Source organism: Drosophila rhopaloa, unplaced genomic scaffold (genome assembly GCF_018152115.1).
Source record: "Drosophila rhopaloa isolate 14029-0021.01 unplaced genomic scaffold, ASM1815211v1 contig_2, whole genome shotgun sequence".
Taxonomy (NCBI): domain Eukaryota; kingdom Metazoa; phylum Arthropoda; class Insecta; order Diptera; family Drosophilidae; genus Drosophila; species Drosophila rhopaloa.
Window position 1 is genome coordinate 21,901,766 of NW_025335083.1, and position 13,246 is coordinate 21,915,011.

The following is a 13,246-nucleotide window of genomic DNA, read 5'->3' on the forward strand; positions in this document are numbered from 1 at the left end:
CAGATCTCCGGATTTTGTCATTTTTTATAAGGGGTTACATCATTCATATTTGCCAAAAATCGACGGATTTGAAATTTTTTAGCTGTGAATGCCATTCGATAGGAAATTTTATAACGAATTCAACGAGGCATGGCACTCCACCGTGCGAACATTATTTCCCTTTGTTTTGATCAAAAAACCGAAATAAAAGTCGCTTTTTCGAGATCTCCGGATTTTGGCATTTTTTATAAGGGGTTACATCATTCATATTTGCCAAAAATCGACGGATTTGAAATTTTTTAGCTGTGAATGCCATTCGATTGGAAATTTTATAACGAATTCAACGAGGTATGGCATTCCACCGTGCGAACATTATTTCCCTTGGTTTTGATCAAAAAACCGAAACAAAAGTTGATTTTTCCGGATCTCCGGATTTTGGCATTTTTTATAAGGGGTTACATCATTCATATTTGCCAAAAATCGACGGATTGGAAATTTTTTAGCTGTGAATGCCATTCGATTGGAAATTTTATAACGAATTCAACGAGGTATGGCATTCCACCGTGCGAACATTATTTCCCTTGGTTTTGATCAAAAAACCGAAATAAAAGTCGCTTTTTCCAGATCTCCGGATTTTGGCATATTTTATAAGGGGTTACATCATTCATATTTGCCAAAAATCGACGGATTGGAAATTTTTTAGCTGTGAATGCCATTTGAATGGAAATTTTATAACGAATTCAACGAGGTATGGCATTCCACCGTGCGAACATTATTTCCCTTGGTTTTGATCAAAAAACCGAAATAAAAGTCGCTTCTTCCAGATCTCCGGATTTTGGCATTTTTTATAAGGGGTTACATCATTCATATTTGCCAAAAATCGACGGATTGGAAATTTTTTAGCTGTGAATGCCATTCGATTGGAAATTTTATAACGAATTCAACGAGGTATGGCATTCCACCGTGCGAACATTATTTCCCTTGGTTTTGATCAAAAAACCGAAATAAAAGTCGCTTCTTCCAGATCTCCGGATTTTGGCATTTTTTATAAGGGGTTACATCATTCATATTTGCCAAAAATCGACGGATTGGAAATTTTTTAGCTGTGAATGCCATTCGATTGGAAATTTTATAACGAATTCAACGAGGTATGGCATTCCACCGTGCGAACATTATTTCCCTTGGTTTTGATCAAAAAACCGAAATAAAAGTCGCTTCTTCCAGATCTCCGGATTTTGGCATTTTTTATAAGGGGTTACATCATTCATATTTGCCAAAAATCGACGGATTGGAAATTTTTTAGCTGTGAATGCCATTCGATTGGAAATTTTATAACGAATTCAACGAGGTATGGCATTCCACCGTGCGAACATTATTTCCCTTGGTTTTGATCAAAAAACCGAAATAAAAGTCGCTTTTTCCAGATCTCCGGATTTTGGCATTTTTTATAAGGGGTTACATCATTCATATTTGCCAAAAATCGACGGATTTGAAATTTTTAGCTGTGAATGCCATTCGATAGGAAATTTTATAACGAATTCAACGAGGCATGGCACTCCACCGTGCGAACATTATTTCCCTTTGTTTTGATCAAAAAACCGAAATAAAAGTCGCTTTTTATCGAGATCTCCGGATTTTGGCATTTTTTATAAGGGGTTACATCATTCATATTTGCCAAAAATCGACGGATTTGAAATTTTTTAGCTGTGAATGCCATTCGATTGGAAATTTTATAACGAATTCAACGAGGTATGGCATTCCACCGTGCGAACATTATTTCCCTTGGTTTTGATCAAAAAACCGAAACAAAAGTTGATTTTTCCGGATCTCCGGATTTTGGCATTTTTTATAAGGGGTTACATCATTCATATTTGCCAAAAATCGACGGATTTGAAATTTTTAGCTGTGAATGCCATTCGATTGGAAATTTTATAACGAATTCAACGAGGTATGGCATTCCACCGTGCGAACATTATTTCCCTTGGTTTTGATCAAAAAACCGATATAAAAGTCGCTTCTTCCAGATCTCCGGATTTTGGCATTTTTTATAAGGGGTTACATCATTCATATTTGCCAAAAATCGACGGATTGAAAATTTTTTAGCTGTGAATGACATTCGATTGGAAATTTTATAACGAATTCAACGAGGTATGGCATTCCACCGTGCGAACATTATTTCCCTTGGTTTTGATCAAAAAACCGAAATAAAAGTCGCTTCTTCCAGATCTCCGGATTTTGGCATTTTTTATAAGGGGTTACATCATTCATATTTGCCAAAAATCGACGGATTTGAAATTTTTAGCTGTGAATGCCATTCGATTGGAAATTTTATAACGAATTCATCGAGGTATGGCATTCCACCGTGCGAACATTATTTCCCTTGGTTTTGATCAAAAAACCGAAATAAAAGTCGCTTTTTCCAGATCTCCGGATTTTGGCATTTTTTATAAGGGGTTACATCATTCATATTTGCCAAAAATCGACGGATTTGAAATTTTTTAGCTGTGAATGCCATTCGATAGGAAATTTTATAACGAATTCAACGAGGCATGGCACTCCACCGTGCGAACATTATTTCCCTTTGTTTTGATCAAAAACCGAAATAAAAGTCGCTTTTTCGAGATCTCCGGATTTTGGCATTTTTTATAAGGGGTTACATCATTCATATTTGCCAAAAATCGACGGATTGGAAATTTTTAGCTGTGAATGCCATTCGATTGGAAATTTTATAACGAATTCAACGAGGTATGGCATTCCACCGTGCGAACATTATTTCCCTTGGTTTTGATCAAAAAACCGAAATAAAAGTCGCTTTTTCCAGATCTCCGGATTTTGGCATTTTTTATAAGGGGTTACATCATTCATATTTGCCAAAAATCGACGGATTGGAATTTTTTTAGCTGTGAATGCCATTCGATTGGAAATTTTATAACGAATTCATCGAGGTATGGCATTCCACCGTGCGAACATTATTTCCCTTGGTTTTGATCAAAAAACCGAAACAAAAGTTGATTTTTCCGGATCTCCGGATTTTGGCATTTTTTATAAGGGGTTACATCATTCATATTTGCCAAAAATCGACGGATTGGAAATTTTTAGCTGTGAATGCCATTCGATTGGAAATTTTATAACGAATTCAACGAGGTATGGCATTCCACCGTGCGAACATTATTTCCCTTGGTTTTGATCAAAAAACCGAAATAAAAGTCGCTTCTTCCAGATCTCCGGATTTTGGCATTTTTTATAAGGGGTTACATCATTCATATTTGCCAAAAATCGACGGATTGGAAATTTTTAGCTGTGAATGCCATTCGATTGGAAATTTTATAACGAATTCAACGAGGTATGGCATTCCACCGTGCGAACATTATTTCCCTTGGTTTTGATCAAAAAACCGAAATAAAAGTCGCTTCTTCCAGATCTCCGGATTTTGGCATTTTTTATAAGGGGTTACATCATTCATATTTGCCAAAAATCGACGGATTGGAAATTTTTTAGCTGTGAATGCCATTCGATTGGAAATTTTATAACGAATTCAACGAGGTATGGCATTCCACCGTGCGAACATTATTTCCCTTGGTTTTGATCAAAAAACCGAAATAAAAGTCGCTTCTTCCAGATCTCCGGATTTTGGCATTTTTTATAAGGGGTTACATCATTCATATTTGCCAAAAATCGACGGATTGGAAATTTTTTAGCTGTGAATGCCATTCGATTGGAAATTTTATAACGAATTCAACGAGGTATGGCATTCCACCGTGCGAACATTATTTCCCTTGGTTTTGATCAAAAAACCGAAATAAAAGTCGCTTTTTCCAGATCTCCGGATTTTGGCATTTTTTATAAGGGGTTACATCATTCATATTTGCCAAAAATCGACGGATTGGAAATTTTTAGCTGTGAATGCCATTCGATTGGAAATTTTATAACGAATTCAACGAGGTATGGCATTCCACCGTGCGAACATTATTTCCCTTGGTTTTGATCAAAAAACCGAAATAAAAGTCGCTTCTTCCAGATCTCCGGATTTTGGCATTTTTTATAAGGGGTTACATCATTCATATTTGCCAAAAATCGACGGATTGGAAATTTTTAGCTGTGAATGCCATTCGATTGGAAATTTTATAACGAATTCAACGAGGTATGGCATTCCACCGTGCGAACATTATTTCCCTTGGTTTTGATCAAAAAACCGAAATAAAAGTCGCTTCTTCCAGATCTCCGGATTTTGGCATTTTTTATAAGGGGTTACATCATTCATATTTGCCAAAAATCGACGGATTGGAAATTTTTTAGCTGTGAATGCCATTCGATTGGAAATTTTATAACGAATTCAACGAGGTATGGCATTCCACCGTGCGAACATTATTTCCCTTGGTTTTGATCAAAAAACCGAAATAAAAGTCGCTTTTTCCAGATCTCCGGATTTTGGCATTTTTTATAAGGGGTTACATCATTCATATTTGCCAAAAATCGACGGATTTGAAATTTTTTAGCTGTGAATGCCATTCGATAGGAAATTTTATAACGAATTCAACGAGGCATGGCACTCCACCGTGCGAACATTATTTCCCTTTGTTTTGATCAAAAAACCGAAATAAAAGTCGCTTTTTATCGAGATCTCCGGATTTTGGCATTTTTTATAAGGGGTTACATCATTCATATTTGCCAAAAATCGACGGATTTGAAATTTTTTAGCTGTGAATGCCATTCGATTGGAAATTTTATAACGAATTCAACGAGGTATGGCATTCCACCGTGCGAACATTATTTCCCTTGGTTTTGATCAAAAAACCGAAACAAAAGTTGATTTTTCCGGATCTCCGGATTTTGGCATTTTTTATAAGGGGTTACATCATTCATATTTGCCAAAAATCGACGGATTTGAAATTTTTTAGCTGTGAATGCCATTCGATTGGAAATTTTATAACGAATTCAACGAGGTATGGCATTCCACCGTGCGAACATTATTTCCCTTGGTTTTGATCAAAAAACCGATATAAAAGTCGCTTCTTCCAGATCTCCGGATTTTGGCATTTTTTATAAGGGGTTACATCATTCATATTTGCCAAAAATCGACGGATTGAAAATTTTTTAGCTGTGAATGACATTCGATTGGAAATTTTATAACGAATTCAACGAGGTATGGCATTCCACCGTGCGAACATTATTTCCCTTGGTTTTGATCAAAAAACCGAAATAAAAGTCGCTTCTTCCAGATCTCCGGATTTTGGCATTTTTTATAAGGGGTTACATCATTCATATTTGCCAAAAATCGACGGATTTGAAATTTTTAGCTGTGAATGCCATTCGATTGGAAATTTTATAACGAATTCATCGAGGTATGGCATTCCACCGTGCGAACATTATTTCCCTTGGTTTTGATCAAAAAACCGAAATAAAAGTCGCTTTTTCCAGATCTCCGGATTTTGGCATTTTTTATAAGGGGTTACATCATTCATATTTGCCAAAAATCGACGGATTTGAAATTTTTTAGCTGTGAATGCCATTCGATAGGAAATTTTATAACGAATTCAACGAGGCATGGCACTCCACCTTGCGAACATTATTTCCCTTTGTTTTGATCAAAAAACCGAAATAAAAGTCGCTTTTTCGAGATCTCCGGATTTTGGCATTTTTTATAAGGGGTTACATCATTCATATTTGCCAAAAATCGACGGATTGGAAATTTTTAGCTGTGAATGCCATTCGATTGGAAATTTTATAACGAATTCAACGAGGTATGGCATTCCACCGTGCGAACATTATTTCCCTTGGTTTTGATCAAAAAACCGAAATAAAAGTCGCTTTTTCCAGATCTCCGGATTTTGGCATTTTTTATAAGGGGTTACATCATTCATATTTGCCAAAAATCGACGGATTGGAATTTTTTAGCTGTGAATGCCATTCGATTGGAAATTTTATAACGAATTCATCGAGGTATGGCATTCCACCGTGCGAACATTATTTCCCTTGGTTTTGATCAAAAAACCGAAACAAAAGTTGATTTTTCCGGATCTCCGGATTTTGGCATTTTTTATAAGGGGTTACATCATTCATATTTGCCAAAAATCGACGGATTGGAAATTTTTAGCTGTGAATGCCATTCGATTGGAAATTTTATAACGAATTCAACGAGGTATGGCATTCCACCGTGCGAACATTATTTCCCTTGGTTTTGATCAAAAAACCGAAATAAAAGTCGCTTCTTCCAGATCTCCGGATTTTGGCATTTTTTATAAGGGGTTACATCATTCATATTTGCCAAAAATCGACGGATTGGAAATTTTTAGCTGTGAATGCCATTCGATTGGAAATTTTATAACGAATTCAACGAGGTATGGCATTCCACCGTGCGAACATTATTTCCCTTGGTTTTGATCAAAAAACCGAAATAAAAGTCGCTTCTTCCAGATCTCCGGATTTTGGCATTTTTTATAAGGGGTTACATCATTCATATTTGCCAAAAATCGACGGATTGGAAATTTTTAGCTGTGAATGCCATTCGATTGGAAATTTTATAACGAATTCAACGAGGTATGGCATTCCACCGTGCGAACATTATTTCCCTTGGTTTTGATCAAAAAACCGAAATAAAAGTCGCTTTTTCCAGATCTCCGGATTTTGGCATTTTTTATAAGGGGTTACATCATTCATATTTGCCAAAAATCGACGGATTGGAAATTTTTAGCTGTGAATGCCATTCGATTGGAAATTTTATAACGAATTCAACGAGGTATGGCATTCCACCGTGCGAACATTATTTCCCTTGGTTTTGATCAAAAAACCGAAATAAAAGTCGCTTCTTCCAGATCTCCGGATTTTGGCATTTTTTATAAGGGGTTACATCATTCATATTTGCCAAAAATCGACGGATTGGAAATTTTTTAGCTGTGAATGCCATTCGATTGGAAATTTTATAACGAATTCAACGAGGTATGGCATTCCACCGTGCGAACATTATTTCCCTTGGTTTTGATCAAAAAACCGAAATAAAAGTCGCTTCTTCCAGATCTCCGGATTTTGGCATTTTTTATAAGGGGTTACATCATTCATATTTGCCAAAAATCGACGGATTGGAAATTTTTAGCTGTGAATGCCATTCGATTGGAAATTTTATAACGAATTCAACGAGGTATGGCATTCCACCGTGCGAACATTATTTCCCTTGGTTTTGATCAAAAAACCGAAATAAAAGTCGCTTCTTCCAGATCTCCGGATTTTGGCATTTTTTATAAGGGGTTACATCATTCATATTTGCCAAAAATCGACGGATTGGAAATTTTTAGCTGTGAATGCCATTCGATTGGAAATTTTATAACGAATTCAACGAGGTATGGCATTCCACCGTGCGAACATTATTTCCCTTGGTTTTGATCAAAAAACCGAAATAAAAGTCGCTTCTTCCAGATCTCCGGATTTTGGCATTTTTTATAAGGGGTTACATCATTCATATTTGCCAAAAATCGACGGATTGGAAATTTTTAGCTGTGAATGCCATTCGATTGGAAATTTTATAACGAATTCAACGAGGTATGGCATTCCACCGTGCGAACATTATTTCCCTTGGTTTTGATCAAAAAACCGAAATAAAAGTCGCTTTTTCCAGATCTCCGGATTTTGGCATTTTTTATAAGGGGTTACATCATTCATATTTGCCAAAAATCGACGGATTTGAAATTTTTTAGCTGTGAATGCCATTCGATAGGAAATTTTATAACGAATTCAACGAGGCATGGCACTCCACCGTGCGAACATTATTTCCCTTTGTTTTGATCAAAAAACCGAAATAAAAGTCGCTTTTTATCGAGATCTCCGGATTTTGGCATTTTTTATAAGGGGTTACATCATTCATATTTGCCAAAAATCGACGGATTTGAAATTTTTTAGCTGTGAATGCCATTCGATTGGAAATTTTATAACGAATTCAACGAGGTATGGCATTCCACCGTGCGAACATTATTTCCCTTGGTTTTGATCAAAAAACCGAAACAAAAGTTGATTTTTCCGGATCTCCGGATTTTGGCATTTTTATAAGGGGTTACATCATTCATATTTGCCAAAAATCGACGGATTTGAAATTTTTAGCTGTGAATGCCATTCGATTGGAAATTTTATAACGAATTCAACGAGGTATGGCATTCTACCGTGCGAACATTATTTCCCTTGGTTTTGATCAAAAAACCGATATAAAAGTCGCTTCTTCCAGATCTCCGGATTTTGGCATTTTTTATAAGGGGTTACATCATTCATATTTGCCAAAAATCGACGGATTGAAAATTTTTAGCTGTGAATGCCATTCGATTGGAAATTTTATAACGAATTCAACGAGGTATGGCATTCCACCGTGCGAACATTATTTCCCTTGGTTTTGATCAAAAAACCGATATAAAAGTCGCTTCTTCCAGATCTCCGGATTTTGGCATTTTTTATAAGGGGTTACATCATTCATATTTGCCAAAAATCGACGGATTGAAAATTTTTTAGCTGTGAATGCCATTCGATTGGAAATTTTATAACGAATTCAACGAGGTATGGCATTCCACCGTGCGAACATTATTTCCCTTGGTTTTGATCAAAAAACCGAAACAAAAGTTGATTTTTCCGGAACTCCGGATTTTGGCATTTTTTATAAGGGGTTACATCATTCATATTTGCCAAAAATCGACGGATTGGAAATTTTTTGCTGTGAATGCCATTCGATTGGAAATTTTATAACGAATTCAACGAGGTATGGCATTCCACCGTGCGAACATTATTTCCCTTGGTTTTGATCAAAAAACCGAAATAAAAGTCGCTTTTTCGAGATCTCCGGATTTTGGCATTTTTATAAGGGGTTACATCATTCATATTTGCCAGAAATCGACGGATTGGAAATTTTTTAGCTGTGAATGCCATTCGATTGGAAATTTTATAACGAATTCAACGAGGTATGGCATTCCACCGTGCGAACATTATTTCCCTTGGTTTTGATCAAGAAACCGAAATAAAAGTCGCTTTTTCCAGATCTCCGGATTTTGGCATTTTTTATAAGGGGTTACATCATTCATATTTGCCAAAAATCAACGGATTTGAAATTTTTTAACTGTGGATGCCATTCGATTGGAAGTTTTATAACGAATGGCATTCCACCGTGCGAACATTATTTCCCTTGGTTTTGATCAAAAAACCGAAATAAAAGTTGATTTTTCCGGATCTGCGATTTTTGTGGATCCTGATTTTTTCATCCACATCAACCAAACCGATAGCATGTGGTCCGTATGCAATATTTTGTCGATGTTATGTGTTATTTTTGGGTTTTGTGGACCGTATTTTTAATATACAACAACCTCCCATAACCGACACCCAGAAAAATCACCGGCAAAACAAGTGTTTTTTATTTCAAAACTTTATTATAATAGATTTAGATAAACTTATTTATTATTAGGATAATCTAATGGTAACTATTTATTAACATAACAATGTTTAAGCTTAATTTAACATCAAAGTTATAGGTGTATGTAGTGGTCGATTAAAATCCAGTTGGTATATCCAGAGATATAGAGAAGCTGAAAATAAATAAAGGTTGAAATAGCACAACTCAGTTAAAAACAATTTTTTTTTAGTCTATTTTCTGCAAAGAATCGTTAAAAATAGCAAAATTCGGAGATCCGGAATAATCAACTTTTATTTCGGTTTTTTGATCAAAACCAAAGGAAATAATATTCGCACGGTGGAATGCCATACCTCGTTGAATTCGTTATAAAATTTCCAATCGAATGGCATTCACAGCTAAAAAATTTCAAATCCGTCGATTTTTGGCAAATATGAATGATTTCGGTTTTTTGATCAAAACCAAGGGAAATAATGTTCGCACGGTGGAGTGCCATACCTCGTTGAATTCGTTATAAAATTTCCAATCGAATGGCATTCACAGCTAAAAAATTTCCAATCCGTCGATTTTTGGCAAATATGAATGATGTTATTACCCCTTATAAAAAATGCCAAAATCCGGAGATCTGGAAGAAGCGACTTTTATTTCGGTTTTTTGATCAAAACCAAGGGAAATAATGTTCGCACGGTGGAATGCCATACCTCGTTGAATTCGTTATAAAATTTCCAATCGAATGGCATTCACAGCTAAAAATTTCCAATCCGTCGATTTTTGGCAAATATGAATGATGTAACCCCTTATAAAAAATGCCAAAATCCGGAGATCTGGAAAAAGCGACTTTTATTTCGGTTTTTTGATCAAAACCAAGGGAAATAATGTTCGCACGGTGGAATGCCATACCTCGTTGAATTCGTTATAAAATTTCCAATCGAATGGCATTCACAGCTAAAATATTTCCAATCCGTCGATTTTTGGCAAATATGAATGATGTAACCCCTTATAAAAAATGCCAAAATCCGGAGATCTGGAAGAAGCGACTTTTATTTCGGTTTTTTGATCAAAACCAAGGGAAATAATGTTCGCACGGTGGAATGCCATACCTCGTTGAATTCGTTATAAAATTTCCAATCGAATGGCATTCACAGCTAAAAATTTCCAATCCGTCGATTTTTGGCAAATATGAATGATGTAACCCCTTATAAAAAATGCCAAAATCCGGAGATCTGGAAGAAGCGACTTTTATTTCGGTTTTTTGATCAAAACCAAGGGAAATAATGTTCGCACGGTGGAATGCCATACCTCGTTGAATTCGTTATAAAATTTCCAATCGAATGGCATTCACAGCTAAAAATTTCCAATCCGTCGATTTTTGGCAAATATGAATGATGTAACCCCTTATAAAAAATGCCAAAATCCGGAGATCTGGAAAAAGCGACTTTTATTTCGGTTTTTTGATCAAAACCAAGGGAAATAATGTTCGCACGGTGGAATGCCATACCTCGTTGAATTCGTTATAAAATTTCCAATCGAATGGCATTCACAGCTAAAAAATTTCAAATCCGTCGATTTTTGGCAAATATGAATGATGTAACCCCTTATAAAAATGCCAAAATCCGGAGATCCGGAAAAATCAACTTTTGTTTCGGTTTTTTGATCAAAACCAAGGGAAATAATGTTCGCACGGTGGAATGCCATACCTCGTTGAATTCGTTATAAAATTTCCAATCGAATGGCATTCACAGCTAAAAATTTCCAATCCGTCGATTTTTGGCAAATATGAATGATGTAACCCCTTATAAAAAATGCAAAAATCCGGAGATCTGGAAAAAGCGACTTTTATTTCGGTTTTTTGATCAAAACCAAGGGAAATAATGTTCGCACGGTGGAATGCCATACCTCGTTGAATTCGTTATAAAATTTCCAATCGAATGGCATTCACAGCTAAAAATTTCCAATCCGTCGATTTTTGGCAAATATGAATGATGTAACCCCTTATAAAAAATGCCAAAATCCGGAGATCTGGAAGAAGCGACTTTTATTTCGGTTTTTTGATCAAAACCAAGGGAAATAATGTTCGCACGGTGGAATGCCATACCTCGTTGAATTCGTTATAAAATTTCCAATCGAATGGCATTCACAGCTAAAAATTTCCAATCCGTCGATTTCTGGCAAATATGAATGATGTAACCCCTTATAAAAAATGCAAAAATCCGGAGATCTGGAAAAAGCGACTTTTATTTCGGTTTTTTGATCAAAACCAAGGGAAATAATGTTCGCACGGTGGAATGCCATACCTCGTTGAATTCGTTATAAAATTTCCAATCGAATGGCATTCACAGCTAAAAATTTCCAATCCGTCGATTTTTGGCAAATATGAATGATGTAACCCCTTATAAAAAATGCCAAAATCCGGAGATCTGGAAGAAGCGACTTTTATTTCGGTTTTTTGATCAAAACCAAGGGAAATAATGTTCGCACGGTGGAATGCCATACCTCGTTGAATTCGTTATAAAATTTCCAATCGAATGGCATTCACAGCTAAAAATTTCCAATCCGTCGATTTTTGGCAAATATGAATGATGTAACCCCTTATAAAAAATGCAAAAATCCGGAGATCTGGAAAAAGCGACTTTTATTTCGGTTTTTTGATCAAAACCAAGGGAAATAATGTTCGCACGGTGGAATGCCATACCTCGTTGAATTCGTTATAAAATTTCCAATCGAATGGCATTCACAGCTAAAAAATTTCCAATCCGTCGATTTTTGGCAAATATGAATGATGTAACCCCTTATAAAAAATGCAAAAATCCGGAGATCTGGAAAAAGCGACTTTTATTTCGGTTTTTTGATCAAAACCAAGGGAAATAATGTTCGCACGGTGGAATGCCATACCTCGTTGAATTCGTTATAAAATTTCCAATCGAATGGCATTCACAGCTAAAAAATTTCAAATCCGTCGATTTTTGGCAAATATGAATGATGTAACCCCTTATAAAATATGCCAAAATCCGGAGATCTGGAAGAAGCGACTTTTATTTCGGTTTTTTGATCAAAAACAAGGGAAATAATGTTCGCACGGTGGAATGCCATACCTTGTTGAATTCGTTATAAAATTTCCAATCGAATGGCATTCACAGCTAAAAAATTTCAAATCCGTCGATTTTTGGCAAATATGCCAAAATCCGGAGATCTGGAAGAAGCGACTTTTATTTCGGTTTTTTGATCAAAAACAAGGAAAATAATGTTCGCACGGTGGAATGCCATACCTTGTTGAATTCGTTATAAAATTTCCAATCGAATGGCATTCACAGCTAAAAAATTTCCAATCCGTCGATTTTTGGCAAATATGAATGATGTAACCCCTTATAAAAAATGCAAAAATCCGGAGATCTGGAAAAAGCGACTTTTATTTCGGTTTTTTGATCAAAACCAAGGGAAATAATGTTCGCACGGTGGAATGCCATACCTCGTTGAATTCGTTATAAAATTTCCAATCGAATGGCATTCACAGCTAAAAAATTTCCAATAAGTCGATTTTTGGCAAATATGAATGATGTAACCCCTTATAAAAAATGCCAAAATCCGGAGATCTGGAAAAAGCGACTTTTATTTCGGTTTTTTGATCAAAACCAAGGGAAATAATGTTCGCACGGTGGAATGCCATACCTCGTTGAATTCGTTATAAAATTTCCAATCGAATGGCATTCACAGCTAAAAAATTTCAAATCCGTCGATTTTTGGCAAATATGAATGATGTAACCCCTTATAAAATATGCCAAAATCCGGAGATCTGGAAGAAGCGACTTTTATTTCGGTTTTTTGATCAAAAACAAGGGAAATAATGTTCGCACGGTGGAATGCCATACCTTGTTGAATTCGTTATAAAATTTCCAA